The sequence below is a fragment of the Conger conger genome, chromosome 5, assembly GCF_963514075.1.
Source record: "Conger conger chromosome 5, fConCon1.1, whole genome shotgun sequence".
In the NCBI taxonomy this organism is placed as follows: domain Eukaryota; kingdom Metazoa; phylum Chordata; class Actinopteri; order Anguilliformes; family Congridae; genus Conger; species Conger conger.
This window is the reverse complement of record NC_083764.1, coordinates 41,462,200-41,486,790: the sequence shown is the minus strand read 5'-3', so window position 1 is coordinate 41,486,790 and position 24,591 is coordinate 41,462,200. Positions and strand designations below refer to the sequence as shown.

Genomic DNA, 24,591 nt, shown 5'->3' with positions numbered 1-24,591 from the left:
TTATTTAGCAAGAAACATGCCTCATGTACAGATACGATCAAAATAGGACGATTGCGCTTCAAAAGGTAGAGCACAAACAAAAAGGAAACACGCTCCAAATTCAAAACACTGCAAAACCAGAGTTGATATAATGGAAGTGTTCCATGCAGCAGGATTTTCCAGCCGAGCAATGACGCCAAACATACATCAAAATTCACACAGAACGGGAAAAACATCCATGTTCTGCAATGGTCATCTTAGTCTCTAGACTTAAATTCCATCAAAATCCTGTGGGATGAACTGAAGAGGTCAGCCCATAAGCACAAGCCCAAGGACATCAATGATCTTGAACAGTTCTGCATGGAGGAATTGTGATAAATCCCTCCAAATATGTTCTCTAACATTATCACAAATTATAGAAAAAGACTTACTGCTGTCATCTTTGTCAGGGGTGATTGCACAAAGTATTAAAACAGGTGTGCCAAGAATTGTGAAACCTGTTTTTTGGGGAAATACATTTTTATTTGAAAGATTGAAGACTTTGGTTGAATTAATTGAATCATTAATAAAGCACGACTACCACCATGTTGGAAAATAAAGTTTACTTCAATAATGGCATATTGTTATTTAGTTTACAGTATTTTTTGGCCATATTCATCACAGGTGCCAATAATTCTGAAGCCCACACTACATAAATCTATATAAATCTTCTATGTAATCAGTCCGACATGATTATTTTTAGCTGTATGTTTGGACCTCTTAATCGCTTCTTACAGCTATATTCTTAGTTTTTCTTCCAACTGCAGTGATATTGAAGTGCCTTGAGACACCAGATCAAATCACGATATTAATAGCTAATAGATGAATATGTCATATTTATACTGAATATTCAGTTCCAGGGGATTGTATAATATTGGAGAGCAGGCTTCTAAATAGCATGTTTATCAGCTCTGCGTATCTTAACTCAGTAGTTCCCAAACTCGGTCCTGGGGGCCCCCTGTGTATGCTGGCTCCAACCATAATTGGAACCTCAGAATTTTAACAAGCAGTTAATTTGGCTTAATTAGGTGGTTCATGTTTCGAGGGATTGTGTAAGCCACACTATGTCAGATATGCCAATGCATGCCATGAAGTATAGCATTCCCATATTGTGATATTTTGCAAATAATTACATAAACATAAACCATGTTTTGATCAAATTAAAAAAGATGAAAAAGAGGTTTATCAATACGGTCCTATTAAGGTTATGGTTTTATTTTATTAATAATTAACACCATACAGGTTTGGCTCTTTATCATTTTCTTTGTCTGGATTTTTATTATCTTCCTGAAGGTTAGTTTCACTAATTGATTCAACACAGGCTTTAATTTGATCATTTATCAATTTACTTCTTTTTATGCAGTGGTTTGCAATATAGCACAATAAGCACAATATGAACTTGATAAGCACATTACCCACAATATGAATTTTATTCTTCGTGGCAAGCATAACTATATCTGACATAATGTGGCTTACATAACCCCTCTAAACATGACGCATCTAATTAAGCCAAATTAACTGCTTGTTAAAATTCTGAGATAGCAATTACGGTTGGAACGAAAACCAGCATGCACAGGGGGCCCCCAGGACCGAGTTTGAGAACCACTGTCTTAACTTAGCTGTCCCTTACTGCCAGCATGGAAATTGCCTAAGTGGATTTACGGACCCTGGAATGTGGGGAGGTAGGTCTGCAGGGAGATGAATCTGGCTCTTCTCAGGTACGACTCCAAAAAGCGCACGGATGAGAATCAATGCAGCCCTGCCCATTTCACCACTAACACTGCTGCATCCAATCTTCTTACATGTAAATAATGAGCGCCGAACTTCATTAATTCACGTTTAGTGCTTTTCAGATGGTTTAAGGAAGGAGACATCTGCTAACCAGCATCTTAGTCCTGCAGCATCGAAGCATTTCAGTTCTGTGGGACCTGTGCATCAAACGTGTGGGTTGGTCACCACACTTTCTAGGTTTTTATATGCAATTTGCACAAGAGGGCATTGAAGAAACACGATGAAAGTATTAAATATGTCCGTATTAAATATGTCCAAGCGTCGGTTGAAAATGTTCTCCTCGTAGTGTGTGTCACAACAGGATAACCACGCCCCTTATCCCACCCCTAGAACTATAACATTCAATTAGATTACAGATTAGAGGAAGGGCAGACAGGAAAGGATGTAAAAGATGTGTGGCAGACAGAAAACTTGACAAAGTGAGAGTATTTACAATCAAGAGAAACAAGCTAATTAAGCTAGGAGTCCTGATGTATCAAGGTGGTACTGTGACCAGAGTAAAGGCACCAAGTGTTTGATTAGTTGTTCCAACACACACATGAACATGTACGCATATGGTAATGAGTGAGTGATGTAGGCGTGCAGGGGGCATTCAGTAACTGGACCGCTAGGCGAGGGTTGCATGTTCATGCTATGTTGTGCATCTTGGGTGATACGGTCCCCTCCAAGACTATTGGAACAGCAAGGCCAATTCCTTTGTTTTTGCAATACACTGAATACATTCATTTTAGATGAAAAGATGAACACAAGACAAGAATTCAGAATTTCCGATTTTACCTAGATATGTTAAACTAGAACAGGGGTCTCCAACCCTGGTCCTGGAGAACTACTGGGTCTGCTGGTTTTTGTTTTCACCTTAAAATCAGCACCTGTTGAGACCCAGGTAACCAGGTGAGTTAATTAATTAAATTAGAGCAGTTGATTATAGTTAATTGCAGGGTAAGAACGAAAACCAGCAGACCCAGTAGCTCTCCAGGACCAGGGTTGGAGACCACTGAACTAGAACATAGGGATCAGACCACCCAATTTTCAGGTGAGCAAAATTATTGGAACAGAGAGTATTGAAGCAAATGTGAGTAAATAATACTTATCCTTTGTTTGCAATAATTGCATCAAGACATCACTAAACTGTTGCATTCTTCTTTTGTGATGCATTTCCAGGCTCCTCTTCAGGAAGTGAAATGCATGCTCAATTGGGTTAAGGTCTGGTGATTAATTTGGCCAGTCTAAAACCTTCCACATTTTCTCCCTAATGAAGTCCTTTGGTGTGACAGAATTTTTTTGTAGACTTCTGAATTCATCCTGCTGCTAACATCATGAGTTACATCATCAATAAAGATTAGTGAGCCCACTCCATGCAAGCCCAAGCCATGACACTTCCTCCACTGTGCTTCACAGATGAGCTTGTATGTTTTCGATCATGAGCAGATCCCTTCTTTCTCCACATGTTGGCCTTTCCATCACTTTGGTAGAGGTTCATCTTGGTTTCATCAGTCCATAAAAGGTTGTTCAAGAACTTTGTACTTCTTAAAATTGGGTGGCCTGATACAAAAGGTGATATCTTCTAATTGGTTAACAAATCTATATAAAAACACCAGGAACTAAAAGCCGAAATTCAGATCTGTCATCTCATGTACATCTCTTAACCTCAAACTCAACTGTCTTCAGAGTATAGCAAAAACAAAAGAATTGGCCTTGCTGTTCCAATACTTTTGGAGGGGATTGTATGTTCAACAAACACGCTAATAACTTGCTTCCCTCACATCTACACCGACCACCCGGGCTCCAGACTCGTCACAATATGCAGAAACGCATGCCTGCATGCATGCATGCATGCATCTGAGCACACATGCACATACGCAGGCATGCACGTGCTATCACTTTCACAAACACATGCAGACACATGCACGCATATGCACACACATACTTGCATGCATATGCGCGCACACACACACACACACACTTGCATGCATATGCGCGCGCACACACACACACACACTTGCATGCATATGCGCGCGCGCACACACACACACACACACACACACACACACACACACACACACACACACACACACACACACACACACACACACACACACACTGGGTCAAACCCCAGCTAAGATCCCCAAGTAATCATTGCAGGACTGCAGAAAGAGAAATAAGACTGGAGGATCAGAACACTTCCCTACAGCTGTCACTCGCTGGGGGAAAACATCTGGCGGCTGCTGAGCTTGCTGATGTCACAGTGGGCCCAAGTACCCCCTACTGCCTGCGCTCTGCTTAACTTCCTGTTTAAATCAGGAGGGATCAGACACTCATCAACTTCATAGCAACCTAAAGGTCATTGATCCCATGGTGGGACTCTGCCAGAAAGAAAGCCACTCAGCCCCAATTCTGTTTAGATTAAGGGAAACCAAATATTTTTCTCACACTACAGGCACCAGCACATCCCCTAAAGGGATTCACATAAAGACAATCCCAGTTATTACATACTGCAGTCTTTACAATACTGCACTACCTTCCACCTTGCACAATACAGTAACTATTTCACTTTTTCCAATTAATTTTGGCCACAGTATTTTGTGGTGAATACACCTGTACACTGCAATTATGGCCATGAATTTTCCCCCAACTTCTTAATTTAAACTGTATAACCACACATTTTTTCGTATTGTACAATTAGTCTTTGACTGCTTATTGCTGCTGCAATTACAATGCCTACACCTTGAAGATAATACTGAAATACAAGTTAAGGTGAGCGTAGCTATTGAGTCCATTTCCATGTCTGCATTTGAGTTACAGCAACGGAATACAGAATAGGAGCTGATAGCGGAACGGCCAACTTTCTCCTTCACCATCCTTGGCCGAGTTCAATTACATGAGCTCTTAAATCAAGCCTGCTGCCGTGAAAACAAACAAGCAGCCCGTGCCGCTGAGAAAAGCTCAAAGTCCAGGAGCTTCTCCCGGTCTAACGGCGATAATGAGAGACTGAAGCAGAGGCAGTGTTCCCCGGTGGTACTGAGAAAGAGTGCCAGCAGCTTCTCTTTGTTGCATTAATTCACTGGGAAACGAGCAGTCTTTATGGGTATGTGACTGTCTACCTCACTGCAAGAGCTGCCTGTCCTTTCTGAAGGGGAAAACCACCACATACCCATCTCTGAACAAGGGAATCTGATGCGCCAACAGCAAGAAGAGGATAACCATGAAATACTGCGTACTGCTAGTGTTCCACCCTCGCTTTACCTGGGAGTCAGGTGTGAAGACTGTCTGGCCAATCAGAGGCACAAATTACCCAGGAAAAACCATGGCTGGACAGAGTTGATGATCCCTACATTACACTACATGTTTCTGCATAAACCTTTATCAAGAAAGCTTATCAATATGGTATGTAAAACAGTATTTCAGTGTCTAATGAGTCTGTTGATCCACTTAAAGGCAACGGTGCTCGACCTAAGAAACTAAAAGTCCAAATGAAATTCAAAAATAGCACACAAATAGACTAATGGAAAACACAAAACTATAATAGCCTTGGTGACTCATACACTATGAACTCCATGGAAACTGAATGTGTGTGGCTAACATGAATGCTAGCTACCGTATAGATGTCAAATGCACGTGGTGACGTGAACACTTGCTACAGTATGGTACAGTATAGTGCAGGCCCAGTATTCTGATTTGGCACAGAGCCAGGCAGGGCCAGAGCACAGAGCGTATCATGGAGTTTAGTGGGCCAGTGATAGAGGGAGCAGGCCCATCAGATAAGAAAGCCATTGCTCTTCAAAAGCACTACAGCATGTAATCACATCGGCCAGCATGGCTACGCTCACCCAGGTCTACCGCCGCCACAGCTTACTCCATCTGTGTGAAGACGTGGAGATAAAGGCCTCCCTTTGATCTCATTTGTGATTATGTTATTAGGCTGTTGCACTGCATTAACTTCAATCAATACCAGGGACGGCCTGTGCCTAATTTCCAGATGCACCTTTAGTTTAACCCCTGCGCCTCTCACAAATTTTTCTAAACCAACATTAGCTATCTCCTAATGGGTACTATGCTTGATAGTGGTTAGACACTGTATGTCAGGGGGTGGCTAGCAAAGTTATTCTTAGCAGAAAAAGTAGTTGCATCCGTTCCCTAGAATGCCCAGGACAGAACATAAATGTTTGTCTTGGATGACGCTGGTTTGGCCACATTACCAGCTCAACTGTTTCTCCTAGCATAATTTAACAAACCTATTAGTGACGTTGGGTAAATCAAGTTGTGGACTGAATTCGATTTTATTTCCACTCCGCAGACCAGTAGCTGAATCACACTTCTTGCACAGCTGGCACAGACAGACTGTAGCTGCCAGGTGAACCAGCCTGAGGAGATGGGGATGCACTACACTACCTGTAGCCTACCACTACCATTACCACAAAAAATAATAATAAGATATTTCATCTTTTCCTCAAACAGACTAATAATAAAAGTCTAAGACTAAGAATGAGAATATGAATTATATTTCAGGTATCTAGCAGACGCTTGAGAGGGACTTATAAACAGCTTTTGCGTTTCTTTTGAATAGTATCCATTTATATAGCTGGATACAGAAGCAATGCAGGTTACAGGCTTCTTGCTCTTTTCATAAATCAAAATTCAAGACTTTTTTCAGACTTCTTTCAGATGGTTTCCCACCGCCCACCCTAACTGCACCCTAGACTAATTAATATTGCATCTGGAATTATAAATTCAGCTCTTTGTTGCTCAGATTGAAAGAACTGGCAATCTTATCTAGCAATCGAACCAGCCGAATGCAGAGCAAAAAAGAAACATAAAAACAACAGTGCAGATATTAAAAAATGGGCACATGGATAAACAAATTTTATCCATAAAGCAATTCAATACAATCATAGAAATAGAGACTCAACATTGAATAGCAAGCAGGGGTAATTGAAAGTTTCAGAGAATGAAGAGGAAGTTGCAATGTCTTTGAAGTATAAGAATAAGATCTAATGTTTTTTACATACAGCGAAAAAGGTTTTTCCACAGGTGCTTGATAAAGTTTTTTCAACAAATTAATCACAAAATAATTATCATTTACTCAGGTTCCCTCCGTCGAGTCGAGCCAGTTTCTGAAAGGTTCCGGGAAGAAGTGAAACACAAGACCGTGGCGGGGGTATTCTGGCCAAGGGGAAACAAATAAACAATGAACCAAAGCGCCACTAATAAAGAACCTTTGGGAACCGCTTTGGAGACTGGAAATGTATCAGATTTCAAATTATGGAGAGACACGTACTTGCGCTCATTTAAAACACAGGATATGAACTGAAAGAGAGCAAGCCCAATCAATCTTACACAGTTTTCATATGCTCTATGTGAATGACTAATGATTAACGGTGTCAAATTTAAATATGAGGGGACCAGAATGTTAAGAGTTTAGACTGCAGACAAGTGGCAATTTGTGACTTGCAGGCCCTGATATCAGACTGAAATGGTGCATGCAAGTGATCAGATTCTATACAGCTCTTCAGTTGGGAGGAAGCAATATATTATTTTTGTCAGCAAGGTCAGAAATAGGAAGGTTTTTTTGGGGGTTATCATGGTTGAGACTCAAACACTACATTTAATATCCAAGCATGTGGCCCTGTTTTTATTTGGTTATGAAATTCTATTCTGTACCACACTGACCTCTGGCTAAACCTAGCGAGATTAAATTACACCAGAGCTCATACTGGAACAACTTTAATCACAGGATAGAGGCTGTGTGGCTGAGGAAAGGAACTCCAGCAAAGTTACTTCAGTCACTAAAATATTAGAAAAAATTGAGAATGACAGAGGCAGAGAGAGAGAAAATTTGGCCCATTCAGTATATATCCTGTAATAATTAGCGCGGGGGGAACTGTTCATAATAATTTTTGTCTCAGGACTTTAAAACAAGCAAAGAAACTGCAGCTGTTAGTGCAAGGCCATGTTTTCAGAATTCAGAAAAATGTACAGTGCACAGTACTGTGCATTTGTACTATATACAGTGGGGCAAAAAAGTTTTTAGTCAGCCACCAATTGTGTAAGTTCTCCCACTTAAAAAGATGAGAGGCCTGTAATTTTCATCATAGGTATACCTCAACTATGAGAGACAAAATGAGAAAAAAAAATCCAGAAAATCACATTGTATGATTTTTAAAGAATTTATTTGCAAATTATGGTGGAAAATAAGTATTTGGTCAATAACAAAAGTTAATCTCAATACTTTGTTATATACCCTTTGTTGGCAATGACAGAGGTCAAACGTTTTCTGTAAGTCTTCACAAGGTTTTCACACACTGTTGCTGGTATTTTGGCCCATTCCTCCATGCAGATCTCCTCTAGAGCAGTGATGTTTTGGAGCTGTCGCTGGGCAACACGGACTTTCAACTCCCTCCAAAGATTTTCTATGGGGTTGAGATCTGGAGACTGGCTAGGCCACTCCAGGACCTTGAAATGCTTCTTACGAAGCCACTCCTTCGTTGCCCAGGCGGTGTGTTTGGGATCATTGTCATGCTGAAAGACCCAGCCACGTTTCATCTTCAATGCCCTTGCTGATGGAAGGAGGTTTTCACTCAAAATCTCACGATACATGGCCCCATTCATTCTTTCCTTTACACGGATCAGTCGTCCTGGTCCCTTTGCAGAAAAACAGCCCCAAAGCATGATGTTTCCACCCCCATGCTTCACAGTAGGTATGGTGTTCTTTGGATGCAACTTAGCATTCTTTCTCCTCCAAACACGACAAGTTGAGTTTTTACCAAAAAGTTCTATTTTGGTTTCATCTGACCATATGACATTCTCCCAATCCTCTTCTGGATCATCCAAATGCTCTCTAGCAAACTTCAGACGGGCCTGGACATGTACTGGCTTAAGCAGAGGGACACGTCTGGCACTGCAGAATTTGAGTCCCTGGCGGCGTAGTGTGTTACTGATGGTAGCCTTTGTTACTTTGGTCCAAGCTCTCTGCAGGTCATTCACTAGGTCCCCCCGTGTGGTTCTGGGATTTTTGCTCACCGTTCTTGTGATCATTTTGACCCCACGGGGTGAGATCTTGCGTGGAGCCCCAGATCGAGGGAGATTATCAGTGGTCTTGTATGTCTTCCATTTTCTAATAATTGCTCCCAGTTGATTTCTTCACACCAAGCTGCTTACCTATTGCAGATTCAGGCTTCCCAGCCTGGTGCAGGTCTACAATTTTGTTTCTGGTGTCCTTTGACAGCTCTTTGGTCTTGGCCATAGTGGAGTTTGGAGTGTGACTGTTTGAGGTTGTGGACAGGTGTCTTTTATACTGATAACGAGTTCAAACAGGTGCCATTAATACAGGTAACGAGTGGAGGACAGAGGAGCCTCTTCAAGAAGAAGTTACAGGTCTGTGAGAGCCAGAAATCTTGCTTGTTTGTAGGTGACCAAATACTTATTTTACCGGGGAATTTACCAATTAATTCATTAAAAATCCTACAATGTGATTTCCTGGATTCTTTCCCCCCATTCTGTCTCTCATAGTTGAAGTGTACCTATGATGAAAATTACAGGCCTCTCTCATCTTTTTAAATGGGAGAACTTGCACAATTGGTGGCTGACTAAATACTTTTTTGCCCCACTGTACATGTGTGCGTTTGTGTGTGTGTGTGGGGGGGGGGCAGGTTCTAGCAGCATACTGACTAAGTACAACCACTGGATTTTTCTCAGTTTCGCTGAGCTGTGTGTATTCTGTGGTCTGGAGGCATTTCAGCACGACTAATTTACACTGAGCTCATTCAGAATGGCCCGGTAAATCTTCATAAGAGCCCTCGACAATAATAATAAATCTACCACCTTGTGCGTCAAGAACCTTACTCCAGTGGCGATGGAAGATCTGGTGGTAAAAGGGAATACACGCAATCACTTCCTATTATCCATCTAGACATAACTGCAATACAGGCAACTTATAATCAGCAAGTATAAAACCACAAAGGATGTTTAAATACCATGGGTTTGAATACAATCAAACCTAAGAACACTGCATAGTTGACTGCACCAAGTAACTCATTTATATTTCAGTCTTCTATGGGCCACGGACCTGGCACCCAACTATACTGACCTGTTTCCAGACTGCCTGAAAATGAACTTTAAACTTCAAACTGCAGTTGTTATGGAAGATTAAAGAAAAAATGGACACAGTTCAAAGTGTACAGGCCTATACAATAAGGGAAGAGCGATCGTCTACCAGTCGGAGGGTTCAATCCCCCACCCTGGGTGTGTTGAAGTGTCCCTAAGAAACATGCAGAAACCCCCAATTTCTCCTACGAGCTGGGTAGTGCCTTGCATGGCAGCCAGTTGTGGTCAGGGTTTAAAGTTAATTTTCAGGCAGTCTGGAAACAAAAGTCAGTATAGATGGGTGCCGAGTCCGTGGCTCATACAAGGCTGAAATATAAATGGGCTGCCTGGTGAGGTCAATTATGTGTTCCATCATGTTATACATTTAAAATGGTCAAATAGATTTTATATCACTCTGTACTGGGCCTGTCAGATGAAACTTTGAAATTATAACACTTGAAAGATTTGTAAGACCAGGAATCTAGCTAACTGTATGCATATGTTTTGGAATTCCCTATTATAGCTGTTTTTAGGTTTTACATTTAAATACTGTAAACCATTTACACAACCACAACCATTTTATTGGATCTTTTAAATATTCACATTCCTTTATGTCCATTATTGTTCCTTCTCGGTGATGATTCACAAATTTATTTAAATTTACAGCAGAGACATCTCTTTATGGCAGGTTTGACAGCGGCAAAGAAAACTATTCTGAGAGGTTGGTTTGAAGCCAAACTTGATATGAAGTCTGTGTGGCTGTTATTATTCTGACATTCTTATCCTCGAAATATGTACTGCCAGACACATTTTTAGGGAGCATTTCATTTCCATTTTTTCTCTATGTAATTGTCACTTCGTGTAAGTGTCATTTTGTGAATAAAAATATATAGTGTACTAGATATATTATATATTAAATGTACCATTATACAAAAAACAACTATGCAGTATTCCTGCGTTTGATCTTTTTTTTTGTCCCTCATAGAATATAAATGTGCTTTGTGGTTTGATGCCAGCTGATTATAAATTGGTGTGGGAGTGTGTGTGTGAATGGATGAATGTGCGGTATCACTTGTAAACCACTTTGGATAAAAAGCGCAATATAAATGCAGTCCATTTACCATATTCTAGCACCTTGTGTGTTACTACATCAACACTGGGTGCTTAACAGCACATGCATATTCTAACAGTGTGTGTGGTACTAAATAAATGTGAACAGTACTCATTCTGGTGAAGAAAGAAAGTTGCTGATCTAAAGAGATCTAAAGTCCCCACTGTAGGATTGCAGGATAACCTGCAGTCTACACTATGGGAAAGACAGCTGCAATTGAGTCATTTTGTCCCACGACCAAAGTCATCGCTCTAAACCTGTGCCAAATTCTTCCACACCATCCAGAAGGGATGCATATTCAAGTTTCCTTAACAGGCCTGCCATAATCATTATGTGAGAGTGACACAATTTTTGTTGTTTGGTCTCCGTATAATAACCTGTACCAAAGCCACCGAGTATGTCTAAGTGTATACAGAAATCACAATTATGATTAATAATCATAAATATTCCATCATCATTATGATTGTAATTACCACCATATTATCAGTGTTAGAATGATCATATAATTGTACAGCATTAACACTTCAATCATTATGATCATACTACGAGCATTACCACTGTAATCATTATCAGCATACTACTGTACGAGCATTATCAGTGTAATCATTATAAGTATACTAACTATGAACATTATCAGTGTAATCATTATCATCACACTATATGAATTATCGTAATTACTGCTTAATTTGACTTGTCGAGGCCTTCTTAACAATTTTCCAACCCAGTGCCATTTTTTCAGGCCGATCCCTCTTCACAGGAAATGGGCTCATTTGCATCCTCCCCATGAAACCAGGAAAGTAACCAGAGTAACCAGACACAGATCTTCATCCTCGTACAGTCCTCCAGACGGTCCTAAGGGACCGCAACTTACACTGCCAAACGTTCCCTCTTCCCTTTGTTCAACAAACTGACAACTTCAGCATATCTATTCTTAGCTCATGAGAGCACCATGACAGATGTTATGAGTTTTGACTGGATACTGACACTCTGAATTGGTTCAGCCAGCTCCTGAGACTCACCAGACTGTTCTCAAAAATGCATTTTAAGCAGACAAGCGACACAGGGGGAGCCAAGATTACCAAGGCAAAAATGTTGCTAATTTTTCCAAATGGCTACTTTTCATAAGCCCACTCTGGCATGATGATCGCATGAATTGATTGCCAACTCATTAATGTCTATTAAAAGCCCACACACATACTCTTTGTGTTTTTGAGCTTGCATCCTGGAGCTTTCGATTTGTGTTCCATACTGATTCAAGTAAAAGAATTGCAATTTTGGTAGAAGTATACATATTTTAGGGTCTAACTGCTGTTTTTCCAAGCCATTTGTAAAATGATTTCCCATGTGACATGACATTATGTTTTTGCATAATTATAGGCTGATATTGCTCAATGTTAACACACAGAGCTGACCACAGGAGGGGGAGGGGCTCTGGTGGTGGGGTTAGCGACTTTTCAGAAAACCTAGATCACTGCTCTTTGCAACAAAAAAAAAAGTGTGCGTTTTAGATACTAAAACCAGGAAGAGAACACTGATCTGTGTGGGCCTTTAATCTAGCAATATTCTGAACACATTATTTAGTTGTGCTGTGCCAAGTTCTGATGACTAAATTACTAAATTGGCAGCAGGGGAACTCACGGCCAGACCACCAGCTCCTGCGTTGCACCACACACTCTGGTTTACAAATGTGAAACGTTTGCCATCCTTGCGCAATGCTATGAAGGACTTCGAAAGGATTGTGGTTGTGAAAGCACACACAGGAGCAATAACTTCCAGGTTCAATTGCTATATGAGTGAGTTATGAGATTAACAATTAAGATTCTGACTTTTGAATACCATCATGAAGCAATATAATGAAGGTTCAGTGTTTGCCCTTGAAATTTGTTTTGCTGTGGCAACAAGGCCCAGGGGAGGGGGAGGGGGAGGGGGGGGTGTTTGAGGGGCAGTGATGTCATCGTCACCATAGACACTCTTTGCCTATAAATATGTGGCTATATGTGTACCCATTCTACATTTCTTTCTAGATTCAAATCTTATACACATCACATCGCCTAACTATGAAAAACATGCAAGGTTTCTGTAAATCTGTTTCCGGCTGTTTTCCGGCATCCTCCAAGAGGGCCCACATCACTCCGCTGCTAAAAAAAGCCTACTCTGGATCCCTCCATCATCCAGAACTACCGCCCGGTATCTCTTCTTCCTTTCCTTTCTAAAACTATCGAACGAGCCGCTTCTACTCAACTTTCTTCTTTCTTTTCTAACAACAACCTGCTAGACCCCCATCAGTCTGGCTTCAGATCGGGCCACTCGACAGAGACTGCACTCCTCTCCGTCAGTGAGTCACTCCATGCCGCACGAGCAGCCTCCCTCTCCTCTGTCCTCATTCTTCTAGATCTCTCTGCTGCCTTCGACACTGTGGATCACTCCATCCTCCTGTCTGCCCTGTCAGCAACGGGCATCTGTGGCACAGCCCTGGACTGGATTGAGTCCTACCTCGCTGGTCGCTCCTTCCAGGTTGCCTGGGCTGGTTCGGTATCGACACCTCGGCCCCTCGCCACAGGAGTTCCCCAGGGCTCAGTCCTAGGCCCGCTTCTTTTTTCTCTTTACACTCGCTCCCTTGGCCCTGTGATCACTGCACATGGGCTATCCTATCACTGCTACGCGGACGATACCCAACTCTTCGTCTCGTTCCCGCCGTCTGATACGCAGGTTTCAGCCCGTATCTCTGCTTGCCTGAGGGACATCCAGAGCTGGATGGACAACCACCATCTAAAGCTCAACCCAGGCAAGACTGAAATGATATTCATCCCTACTAATACCTCTCCCCATCTGGATCTCTCCATTTCCCTCGGGGATACCACACTCATGCCGTCACCCAGTGCAAGGAACCTCGGTGTGGTGATGGACAGCATACTGTCCCTTTCCGAGAACATTGCGGCGGTGACCCGGTCTTGCAGGTTCTTCCTATACAACATACGGAGAATCCGCCCCTTTCTCACCCCCTACTCGACCCAGCTCCTGGTCCAAGCGATGGTTCTGTCCCGCCTGGACTACTGCAATTCCCTCTTGGCTGGCCTCCCAGCATCCGCCATCAGACCCCTCCAACTTATCCAGAATGCAGCAGCTCGTCTGGTCTTCAACCTTCCCAAATACTCGCACGTCACCCCCCTGCTTACTACCCTCCACTGGCTGCCTGTCATGGCTCGCATCAAATTCAAAACATTGGTGCTAGCCTTCCAAGCAGTTAAGGGGTCTTCCCCAGCTTATCTACAAAAAATCATCAGACCCTACACCCCTGCCAGACCTCTTCGTTCAGCCTCCACAAGCCGCTTGGCACCTCCCCCTCTCCGAACCTCCACCTCACGCTCACGACTGCTGTCTGTTCTGGCTCCACGGTGGTGGAACGAACTCCCCGTTGAGGTCAGAACTGTAGAATCTCTCCCCACCTTCAAACGCAAGCTGAAGACACACCTCTTCAAGCAGCACCTCTCCCCATCCCTCCCTACCTCCCTGTGAACCTTAATTGTCGTCTCTGTGACTTGCTTTGTGTATCGGTATTTTTTAGTTGGCTAGGTAAGCAGTGTTTTGATAGTTAACTTTGGTCACTTTTGCTCTGTTTGTTTCTTGTTTAAAAAAAAAAATAATAATAATAATAATAATAATCTTTGTTGTACAGGTAGCAGTTCAAATTGTACTTCCCTCTAGGGTCTTTCAGCGAACTTATCCCTGGTTATGGATATGCACTTTGTTGTACGTCGCTCTGGATAAGAGCGTCTGCCAAATGCCAATAATGTAATGTAATGTAATGTAATGTAAATGCAACAGGCCTAGGTAACGGTCCTTCACCATACAAAATGCCCATGTAGGCTAGACAACGCAGCACCTACTGTACATTGTTTCTCATACTTTGACTTTACTTCACTGGCCAGTCCAAATAGATTTGCACCTGCCCCAAATTATTTATTTGTTTATTTTTTGCATTTAGGGCCCTGGTTGTAATTCTGTATCCGAAGCAACATAATCATGAGCAGCCATCTTCAAATTTCCGAGCGCCTGTCCTTACCAATGCAAACGCAGGTCAAAATGCAAATGCAAGAAGCTTATGTGAAACTAAGGTTCATTTTACTGTAGAATTATACACTCATTGAGCACTTTATTAGGTATTTTTTAGACTCATTGGTCTTCTGCTGCTGTAGCCTATCAACTTCAGAGGTTTGACGTGTTGTGTGTTCAGAGATGCTCTTCTGCATACCACTGTTGTAATGTGTGGTTATTTGCCTTACTGTCACCTTTCTGTCAGCTTTAACCAGTCTGGCCCTTGACCACTGACCTCTCTCATTAACAAGATGTTTTTTCCCACAGAACTGCTGCTCACTGGATGTTTCCCTGTTTTTGCACCATTCTCTGCAAACATTAAACAACTCAACAGCAACTTCTCTTTCCAAATATAATGCCAGAGCTGCTTGCGAACATGAAAAGTATTATTTGTTAAGTATTATTTGTTTGCTTGCTGATTCTAAATTCAGTTTAGTTGTCATTATAGTGTTCTGCTGTGTATTTGTTTGTTTGTTAGCTATTACAAGTGGTGTTTATTTAGATTCAGTGAAACTGGGTTAGGTGTTTGTTTCTCTCTGGTGAGCTAGGCTATTAAGTTAGGCTATAGTTTTACTGGCTGGCAGGCCACAGCTTTTGTTGTAGGAGGAGCCAATACTTTGCACCCTGCTCAGGGTATAATTACTGGCACACCTGAACTCACTTCAGTGTGCATTAGTGTTCTGCAGTGGGTTGGTTGCATTTTCTGTATTCAGCATCAGTGTTATTTAAGCAGTTGTGTAGCGCACCAGCGGCAGCTGTGTGCGGCAGCCTCGGCTACTTGCCTCGGCGTACGAAGTCGCAGGTGTACGTCGGGGGTGTCTATCTACGGGTGTCCATCCAGGCTGTCCGAGAGCCTGATGTTTGATTTTGTTTTTGCTGCCTGCCCTCATTCCACTGTGTAGTATTCCTCTTGTCCTCCCTAGTTCCCTCCATGTGTTTCCTTCCCATCCCTGTCCTCTCTCCTCTCCCCAGGTCCCAGTCAGGTAGGAGGTTCACCTCCCGCCAACATGGGCAGAATATCTCTAACCTCATCTTCCCTCCCAGATCCCCTGGTATTGATCTCTGTGTGGCTGGTGGCCTCTGGAACTGCCAGTCCGCCGTCCAGAAAGCAGACTTCATATCTGCCTATGCCTCCCACCTCAACCTTGACTTTCTTGCTTTAACCGAAACGTGGCTCTCACCATCCTCATGGAGATCTAGTGTCTTCTCCTCATCCCTCTCCTTCTCCTCTTTTGAATTTCATGCGGTTTCTGTTACTTTGCCGTGCAAACTGTTTATTATTGTTGTTTATCGCCCCCCGGGTCCTCTGGGGAACTTCTTGGATGAGATGGACATCCACCTCAGCTACTCACCAGTCAATGACACCCCCCTGGTCCTCCTGGGTGACTTCAACCTCAACTCAGAGTCCACCCAGTCTACCTTTCTCTCCCTCCTCTCTTCTTTTGACCTTACCCTCACTCTTTCCCCTCCCACCCACAAAGCAGGCAACCTTCTTGACCTCATCTTCACAAGGAGCTGCACAACAACCAACCTCTCTGTAACACCACTCCATATGTCTGACCACTCCTTCATCTCTTTCTCTCTTCCACTCTCCTCTTACACCCATCCATCTCTCCCACCATCCACTGTCACCTGTCGACGGAACCTACGCCACCTGTCTTCCTCCACCCTCTCATCTACAATCCTCTCCTCCCTATCATCTGCGGAGTCTTTCTCTCGACTGTCTCCCGACGATGCGGCTACAACTCTCCTGTCCTCCCTCTCATCTTCCTTTGACTCTCTGTGTCCCCTCACCACCAAACTAGCTCGGGCCTCCCCCCCCAGTCCTTGGCTTTCTGATGCTCTACGAGCTGTCCGAACCGAACTGCGGGCGGCGGAGAGAAAATGGAAAAGGTCCTGTCTCCCCAGTGATATGGCTTCCTTCCATGCCCTCTTATCATCTTTCCATTCCTCTGTCTCTCTAGCTAAATCTTCCTTCTTTCACTCGAAAATTAACGCGGCCGCCTCTAATCCCCGCAAACTGTTTTCAACTTTCTCCTCTCTTCTGGCCCCCCCTCCCCCCCCACCCCCCTCATCACTCACACCTGATGACTTTGTCTCCTTCGCAATTCCTTCTCCCAACCCTCCACCCCTGCTGACCCTCCTACCCTCCCCAATTCCCTAACCTCCTTTTCTCCCCTCTCTGACGCCGACACACTGAAACTCCTTACTTCCCACCGCCCAACCACCTGTCCTCTTGACCCCATCCCCTCTCCCCTCCTACAATCTATATCTGATCCGCTTCTCATTGGCCTCCACTGGCTTCCTATTGCCGCACGCATCCGTTTCAAGGCCCTAGTGTTGGCTACGTGCACCTGGCGGTCGAGCTGCATGTTCACGCCTGTTTTCCGTTCTGGTTCCTCAGTGGTGGAATGACTTGCCTACCACTGTCAGAACAGCAGAATCCCTCCCCCTATTTCGACGCAGAATCAAAACCCACCTTTTCAAACTCTACCTTAGTCCTCCCTCCTGATTTCCCCTGCCCCTCCTTTCTGATATCCCTATCCTTGTCTAACCCCCCCCAAAAAAAATAATAAATAAATAAATAAATAAATAAATAAAAATAAAAAATGCACTTATGATGACGACTATGTTTAGAGCAGCATTTCATGCGTATTTTGCTAGTTTCTGGATGTGATGCTTTGACTTATGGTAGAACCTATGCACTTGTAAGTCGCTTTGGATTAAAAGCGTCTGCCAAATGACTAAAATGTAAATGTAAATGAAGAGCTCAAAAATGCACATTTTAAACGAGAACCATTTATTGTCCCCAACTGTGTCCATGTAAACAGAAGTTTCCACCAAAGCACACGAGTCAATTCACTTGCCTTAATCGAAACCTCATAGTAAGATATGAGGTAAGTTATTATAAACATTTAAATATTTGAAATAAATAAAATAATCCAGAGAAAATACAACTAACATAAATGAAGGAATGCGAGGCTAGTAGGAAAAACGGTTAGACCACTGAACGGATAAAATGGACAAATAATATTGAATGTATAGTTGATTTCAATTCAAACTGGATTTCTCACCAATTATTTAAGCAGGCAAACAACAAAACTGATCAGGATCATTCCCTGTTTCCTTAATTAAATAAACACTACTTATCATCCCAACAGATCTTATTTAAAAATGCATTTCCCTTTTTCAAAGAGGCCGTAAAATCCGGGTTACATTTACATTTCTATCCCCAGGGCCCTGAGGCTTCTCAGCAAACCCTACAGCAGTTCATTTGGTTCAATACATTGGCAAACACAGTTCCTGAATAACATGCTTGGTAAGGATGTAATATTTTTCTGCCATGGAATTTTCCGGAATAATTCTGGGGAAATCTGTACTAATTATGCAAATGCTCAATTGCTACACCATTATAATGGAAAATAACTATTAAAGAAAGGGAAGCACACAAACAGTATGTTTTCCCACAAAATAAATGGATAAATATGCCCAAAGAAGTGAAAACTTTTACAAATAACTATAGAAAATCATATGTAGAATAACAATATGGACTCGCATGGCTTTCAGATATTTTATAGCATTTCAATCACAAAGGTGATGCTTTTCACCTGGAGCATTAGAAAGTCCTTTCTTTTTAGGTAAATGGAGACTGGCTTCCCTAATACTCCACACACATACACATCAAACAATTTTAGGCTTTAACAACATTGTTCAATTAGTAACTCAATAATGCTCCTGGAAAAGATACATCTATTCAAAATGTACAGAATGTCCCTTTCACTGAAACAGTTTAAGTTGAATGTTAAGGACCATTTTATTCTAAGCCTGGGATATATTAAGTAATGGTCAGTCTTGGGAAAATATATAATTAAAAATACTGATTAATATGTACAAAACATGTTGAGGAATAAAACAGCCCAATCATGCACACAAATAGGCAGAAAATTAATATCGGCTTCAAACATGAGGCGGTTGCCTTGACAAAATTTTATACATATGCGCACATTTTGTGCTTTTCATTTAGCCCTCCTTTCCTGCTTTCTTCAGTCTAGCTTTCAACTTAAAATTTTTTTTTTTTCATAGGTTTGTTTTTTGTTACTTCAGCAACAGCATTGTTTGTTGCTGTTGTGGAATCCTTGATATAAATTTTAAAAACGTCAAAAAAAAAAGACCAAAAAAAAAGGCAAAGATGACATTGGGAGTCCTTGCAGTCTAATTGATCTGCCTGCGGAACACGAGGGCGGCCATTTTCCATAGTGCAGGGACTGCAGTGAGAGGGACGGGACTCTCCCATGACCATCTGCAGCACAGTACACCATTCTGTTCATTATTCATGTGCCTGGCGCATTCTAACTCGTCAGGTGACTCATGCAGGTCACATTATGAATAAAAAGGGGGGTTTGACGTGCTGAATCGAAACAAAAACAGTGAAAACAAAAAGTCTTCAGAAGCAGGGTCAAAAGCAAGTATAATTCAATAAAATAAACCCAGATTTTTAGCGTGCTCTCACACATTAATAGCTGAGGGTGTTCAACCTTATCTGGAAAGGGCTGGTGTAGGTGACAGGTTGTGTTTCAACCTAGCACAACAACACCTAATTCAAATAATTAATTCAATAAAGACCTTGACAAGTAGAAAGTAAAAATAGTTATCCAGTATATTGTTGGATACTGGTGCTTATTATTATGTTTTTGTGCCCTGTTATTAAGAGACCAGCTCTTGCGGACACTGCACTTAGTGGGTGTTTTGCAATAAGCAAGTTGAAAATCTTTATTTGTGGAGGCTAGTTGTATCTTTCTGTGCAGAGAAGAAAGCTAGAGCTGCACTTCAAAGCTCACAGCCTTGCTCTGGCAGTGCCCACTGTGCCAAATAAAAGCATCAGACTTCTGTTTTTAATGAGACACAAATATACGGTATCAATGTGGAGGGTAAAAGAGACTCGAGTAGGCTAATACACTGTAGATTTAGTCCTAGAGGGCACAGTCCAGCAGGGATTCCAGCTCTAAAGCAACAGTACTCTCAGAACTAAGAAGGAATTACACTGGTTCAGCTGAGGCAACAGATAATTCACTTAGCCTACTTGATTAATCCTCTGGCTGTTGAAAAGGCTTGCACACACTACAGTGCAGTCCGTATGCATTTGAACAATTGGGACAATTTGTCCAATTGCAAGTCTCTCTGGGTCTCATGTTGACAACTGCTAATAACAGACTCCATAGGCAATGATAAGCCAAGAATCAAGACTAGATACTGAAAGCTTTCTTCTACCTGCACTAAGGAATTGACTGAATACACCTGACTATTCAGAAGCAGCTGAGAAGCCAATCGTCCAATTACTTTTGGTCCCATAAAATGGGGGGACTATGTATAAAAACAGCTGTGATTCCTACACGCATCCCCAAAGATAGTGGTAGAAACCCTCAAATTAAAGGTGTACTTTAACCTCACATTTTTGTATCCAGCACATAAATCCAATGAACTGGAGTACGGTAGAATTGTAATTGTACCAACTGACCAAATATATACGGCCTGCATTGTATACTGTCACTCAAGGGTTGCGTACAGCTCTGCCGTAGGACCTAATGCTCCATTGTACAATCTGAAGCAGTCTTGTAGATGCCCAGCTGATGAAATGGGAGGTTCTCCTGCTGAGTGGACAGAGGAAAAGCGTATGGAGGTCGAGGCTGCGTTTACACTGAGGTGGGAGGCCTGGGAACCTACCTGAAGGGAGAGGCCGACACAGACCAAAAGCCATCGAAGGCAATGTGTTTCCTGAAACCCAGTGCTCACTTTAGCCAGGATTAAACAAATCAAATCTCTGCAATCATAATGCCTTCACTGTAGGGTGTGGTTGCGTCTAGCCACCCACAGAACAGCGCATGAAAGAATGCTGAAATCCAACCAAGCTTCCTTTTTCACTCCCAGGTGTCCAATCACGAATCCCACTGCCATTAGCCAGGGATTACCTCACTCCATGCAACCAGGGCTGTAGACCTGGGTCAAATATTATAATTTTATTCAAATACTTTTCTACACTTTACTGAGCTTGTCTGGTGTATTGGAACCTATGAAATACTTTCAAAAAGTGCAAACCCTGCCTTCTGGTCCTCTTGGTCGGCTTAACTGCACCAGGCAAGATCAACCGAGCACAAAAAAGTATTTGAATCCAGGTCTGCTGGGCCATTCCAACAGCCACAAACTTTCTCTCTGAAAGGTTTTAATTATTTCAATTCGCTTCTCTTTGCCTGTGGCTCCCTAGCAAGCTGACGTGAGAGCCGGTATCACAACACAAAGGGGACCCGTGGAACAGGTTTGCCTCAGCTCATTCAAGCTCAACCCATTTCCAGAGGCAGTCTCCAAGGACCCGGCCTGCTTTAAGAATACAGAGTGGCTATTGGCCTCCAAATATGTAGGAGGCCAATAGTAGTACAAGCAGAACTGGATAAATTACATTATTGTTTTTGATTCAAATATATTCCTATGCTCCGTTGATTTTGTCTGGTGCAACTGAGCCAACCCAGAGCCAACCCAGAGCCAACCCAGAGCCAACCCAGAGCCAACCCAGAGCCAACCCAGAGGACCACAAGGTGGGATCTGCACACCACCCACACCAGCCTCTCCCTGTAGACCCCACACCACCCACACCAGCCTCTCCCTGTAGACCCCACAGTATTAGAGTAGCAGAATAAAAATGGCTGTAGGAGAGTTGGGTTATTCCAGTATTAGCAACATAAGAATAGCTGTCGGAGAGCCTGCTTATTCCAGCACAAGCAGCATAAGAATGGCTGGTTAATTCCAGCATTAGCAGTGTCGACCTGGTTTGGGTACAGTGGTACAGCAAATTACCACCTCCTCAGTGTAAATCTGGGCGATAGTACCGAATGAAAGATGTCCAAGCTTGAGCAAGCAGTACAAAAAAAGCCTACTGCAACAACTACTGAATCATCTGCACATACCAGACAAAGGGAAATTCTTTGTTACCAAAGCCAAAATGTTCCAGTCGGTTTTCACAAATACCTCATACAAGACAAAGACAAAAGTGAAAACTCACTTTCATGTTAATATAAGAGCAAAACTAAAGCTCATAAAGTGCAAATTACCGATCTGAATAGCTAATGCTTTTTTAAATTCAGTTGCCATTTGGCAGCAAGTGTTGGTACTTATTCTAATACTGAACTGTTGTCAGCATATAATATAGCACGCAGGCCAAATTATGATGGAGTAGTACATCACATTAATGGGGCATCACTACATTCACAGTAGAAATAATTGTTATTGTGAATTACTTCGAGAGAAAAGTCTTCCCACACAATTACAGAAGCTGCCAAGTGAAAATAAAAACCTTCCTCAGAAATACTTTGCTTGGGATTCATTCCAGCAGCTTTCGTAGCAGCCAGAGACAAGAGAGGCCATCTTGGAGTTTGGAAAGACGATGCAGCTGTAGTTGGGGGACAGGCAGATGGCTGGCTCGCCCCTACCCACCCCTCTTTCGTACCCTCACACCGTTGAGGGGCAGCTTCACGCTGGCTGTGAAAGTGAGAACTGAGGCAAATGGAAACAGATGTCACAGAGGCTGTTATTCCACACAGGCTGACTGGCTAGCTTTGCTCCTGACCAGTTCTCACATTATTTTCCATGCAGCCCTGCCAAATGAAACAAAGAGCATAAATGAAAAGAAGGAGATAGGAGAGGGAGAGAGAGGAGCAAGAGGATGAAGGCAAGAGGAGGAGAGAGAGGCAGGTAGGCAACGCATGGTCACGCGAGAAGAAGGTGAGGCACCAGGGCCCTCTTTCACAAAACAGGATAATAGAGCACCCTCTCAAATCTAGAACATGGACTGAAGTACTACAGATTACAGATTACATTACATTATTGGCATTTGGCAGACGCTTTTATCCAGAGCGACGTACAGTTGATTAGACTAAGCAGGAGACAATCCTCCCCTGGAGCAATGCAGGGTTAAGGGCCTTGCTCAAGGGCCAGACAGCTGTGCGGATCTTATAGTGGCTACACCAGGATTAGAACCACCGACCTTGCGTGTCCCAGACATTTTACCTTAACCTTACCTTAACCACTACGCTACAGGCCGCAGATGATGACTGCATGAAGGAACAACTGAATGACTTAGGAATTTAACCTGCGCCAGAAATTAAACACCTGACACCAAGTGAAAGAAGACACTGAGATACTTCTCAGAGAATAAAACCAGGCCACAATCAGCTGTTAGCTGAAGATACAGTCCAGTCAGTTCACAGATCAAATCTTCAGCTCAGCTACTTGAGCCAGCTTGCACGAGCGACCATGATTTCAGCATATTTCATAATGCAATGAAAATTGAATCACAACCGATCTTTACCCACGCTGTTTTAAAGAATGCAAGGCATTATACAGGACACCTCTGGAAAAAACACATCCCAGCTGCTTTCCTTTAGTTCAAGAGTAAACATACATGCTGTGCTGTCCTGAAACAACATTATGAGTTTGGCTGTCCCTGACAATGAACAGTAACTGTTAAACAGAGTTCATTTTATGATTGAGAATGCTGTGGGACGATTATGAAGTATGAATAGGTTCTACTAATTAAATTGATCAGTGTGAGCACTGGTCAACAAGACAATGCCAAATTGACACTGAACCACTGAATTAAAACAGAAATTGAAGAAAATAAATCTCATGTTCAAAACGTAACTATGTTTGCTGATTAAAGACCACACATTATGCTAACTGCCAGTCATAGTAGCAAATTCCAATATCAAGTTGCACATAATCAGTGAGAGCAATACTGCACTGTGTTGAAGGAAATTCATTTTTTGCTGAATTTAGTCTTCAAATAACTTCAAGCTATAAGCGATCACATTACTATTGAACATTATGACATGCTTGTTTAGAATTATAGGCCTACAAAGCTACAACATACACTCAGTGAGCACTTTATTAGGTATTTATTACACTTCTACTGCTGTAGCCTAGTTATTAAGCAGAGATGCTCTTTTGCATACCACTGTTGTAATGTGTGATTATTTGTGTTACTTTCACCTTCCTGTCAGCTTTGACCAGTTCTCCTCGGACGTGTCTCATTAACAAGGCGTTTCTGTCTGCAGAACTGCTACTCATTGCATTGTCTGCAACTAGTGTGGTGAAAATCCTAGGAGATCAGCAGTTTCAGAGATACTCAAACCTATCTAACCTGGTCTGCCACCAATTTCATGGTCAAAGTCACTTAGACCAAATTTTTTCCCCATTCTGATGGTTGATTATATTAATCAACATTAACTGAAGCTCCTTACCTGTATCTACATGATTGTATGCATTGCACTGCTGCCACACAATTGGCTGATTAGATAATCGCATGAATAAGTATGTGTAATAAAGTAAATATGTTCCTAATAAAGTGCACGGTGAGAGTATAGTCCCAGATGAGCAAATACTACACATAATGAAGAACCTACAGTATACGCTGTTGCTTTTAAATCTCGCAGGACAACGAATTAAAACCG

The 24,591-nt window shown here is 42.4% G+C and overlaps 1 protein-coding gene across 1 annotated transcript in view; it reads right to left on the bottom strand.

The window, feature by feature from the left end:
• acap2a (ArfGAP with coiled-coil, ankyrin repeat and PH domains 2a) overlaps window positions 1-24,591 on the bottom strand; it is a 64,215-nt gene that overhangs the window by 38,030 nt on the left and 1,594 nt on the right. The gene's annotated exons all lie outside the window — the stretch shown is intronic.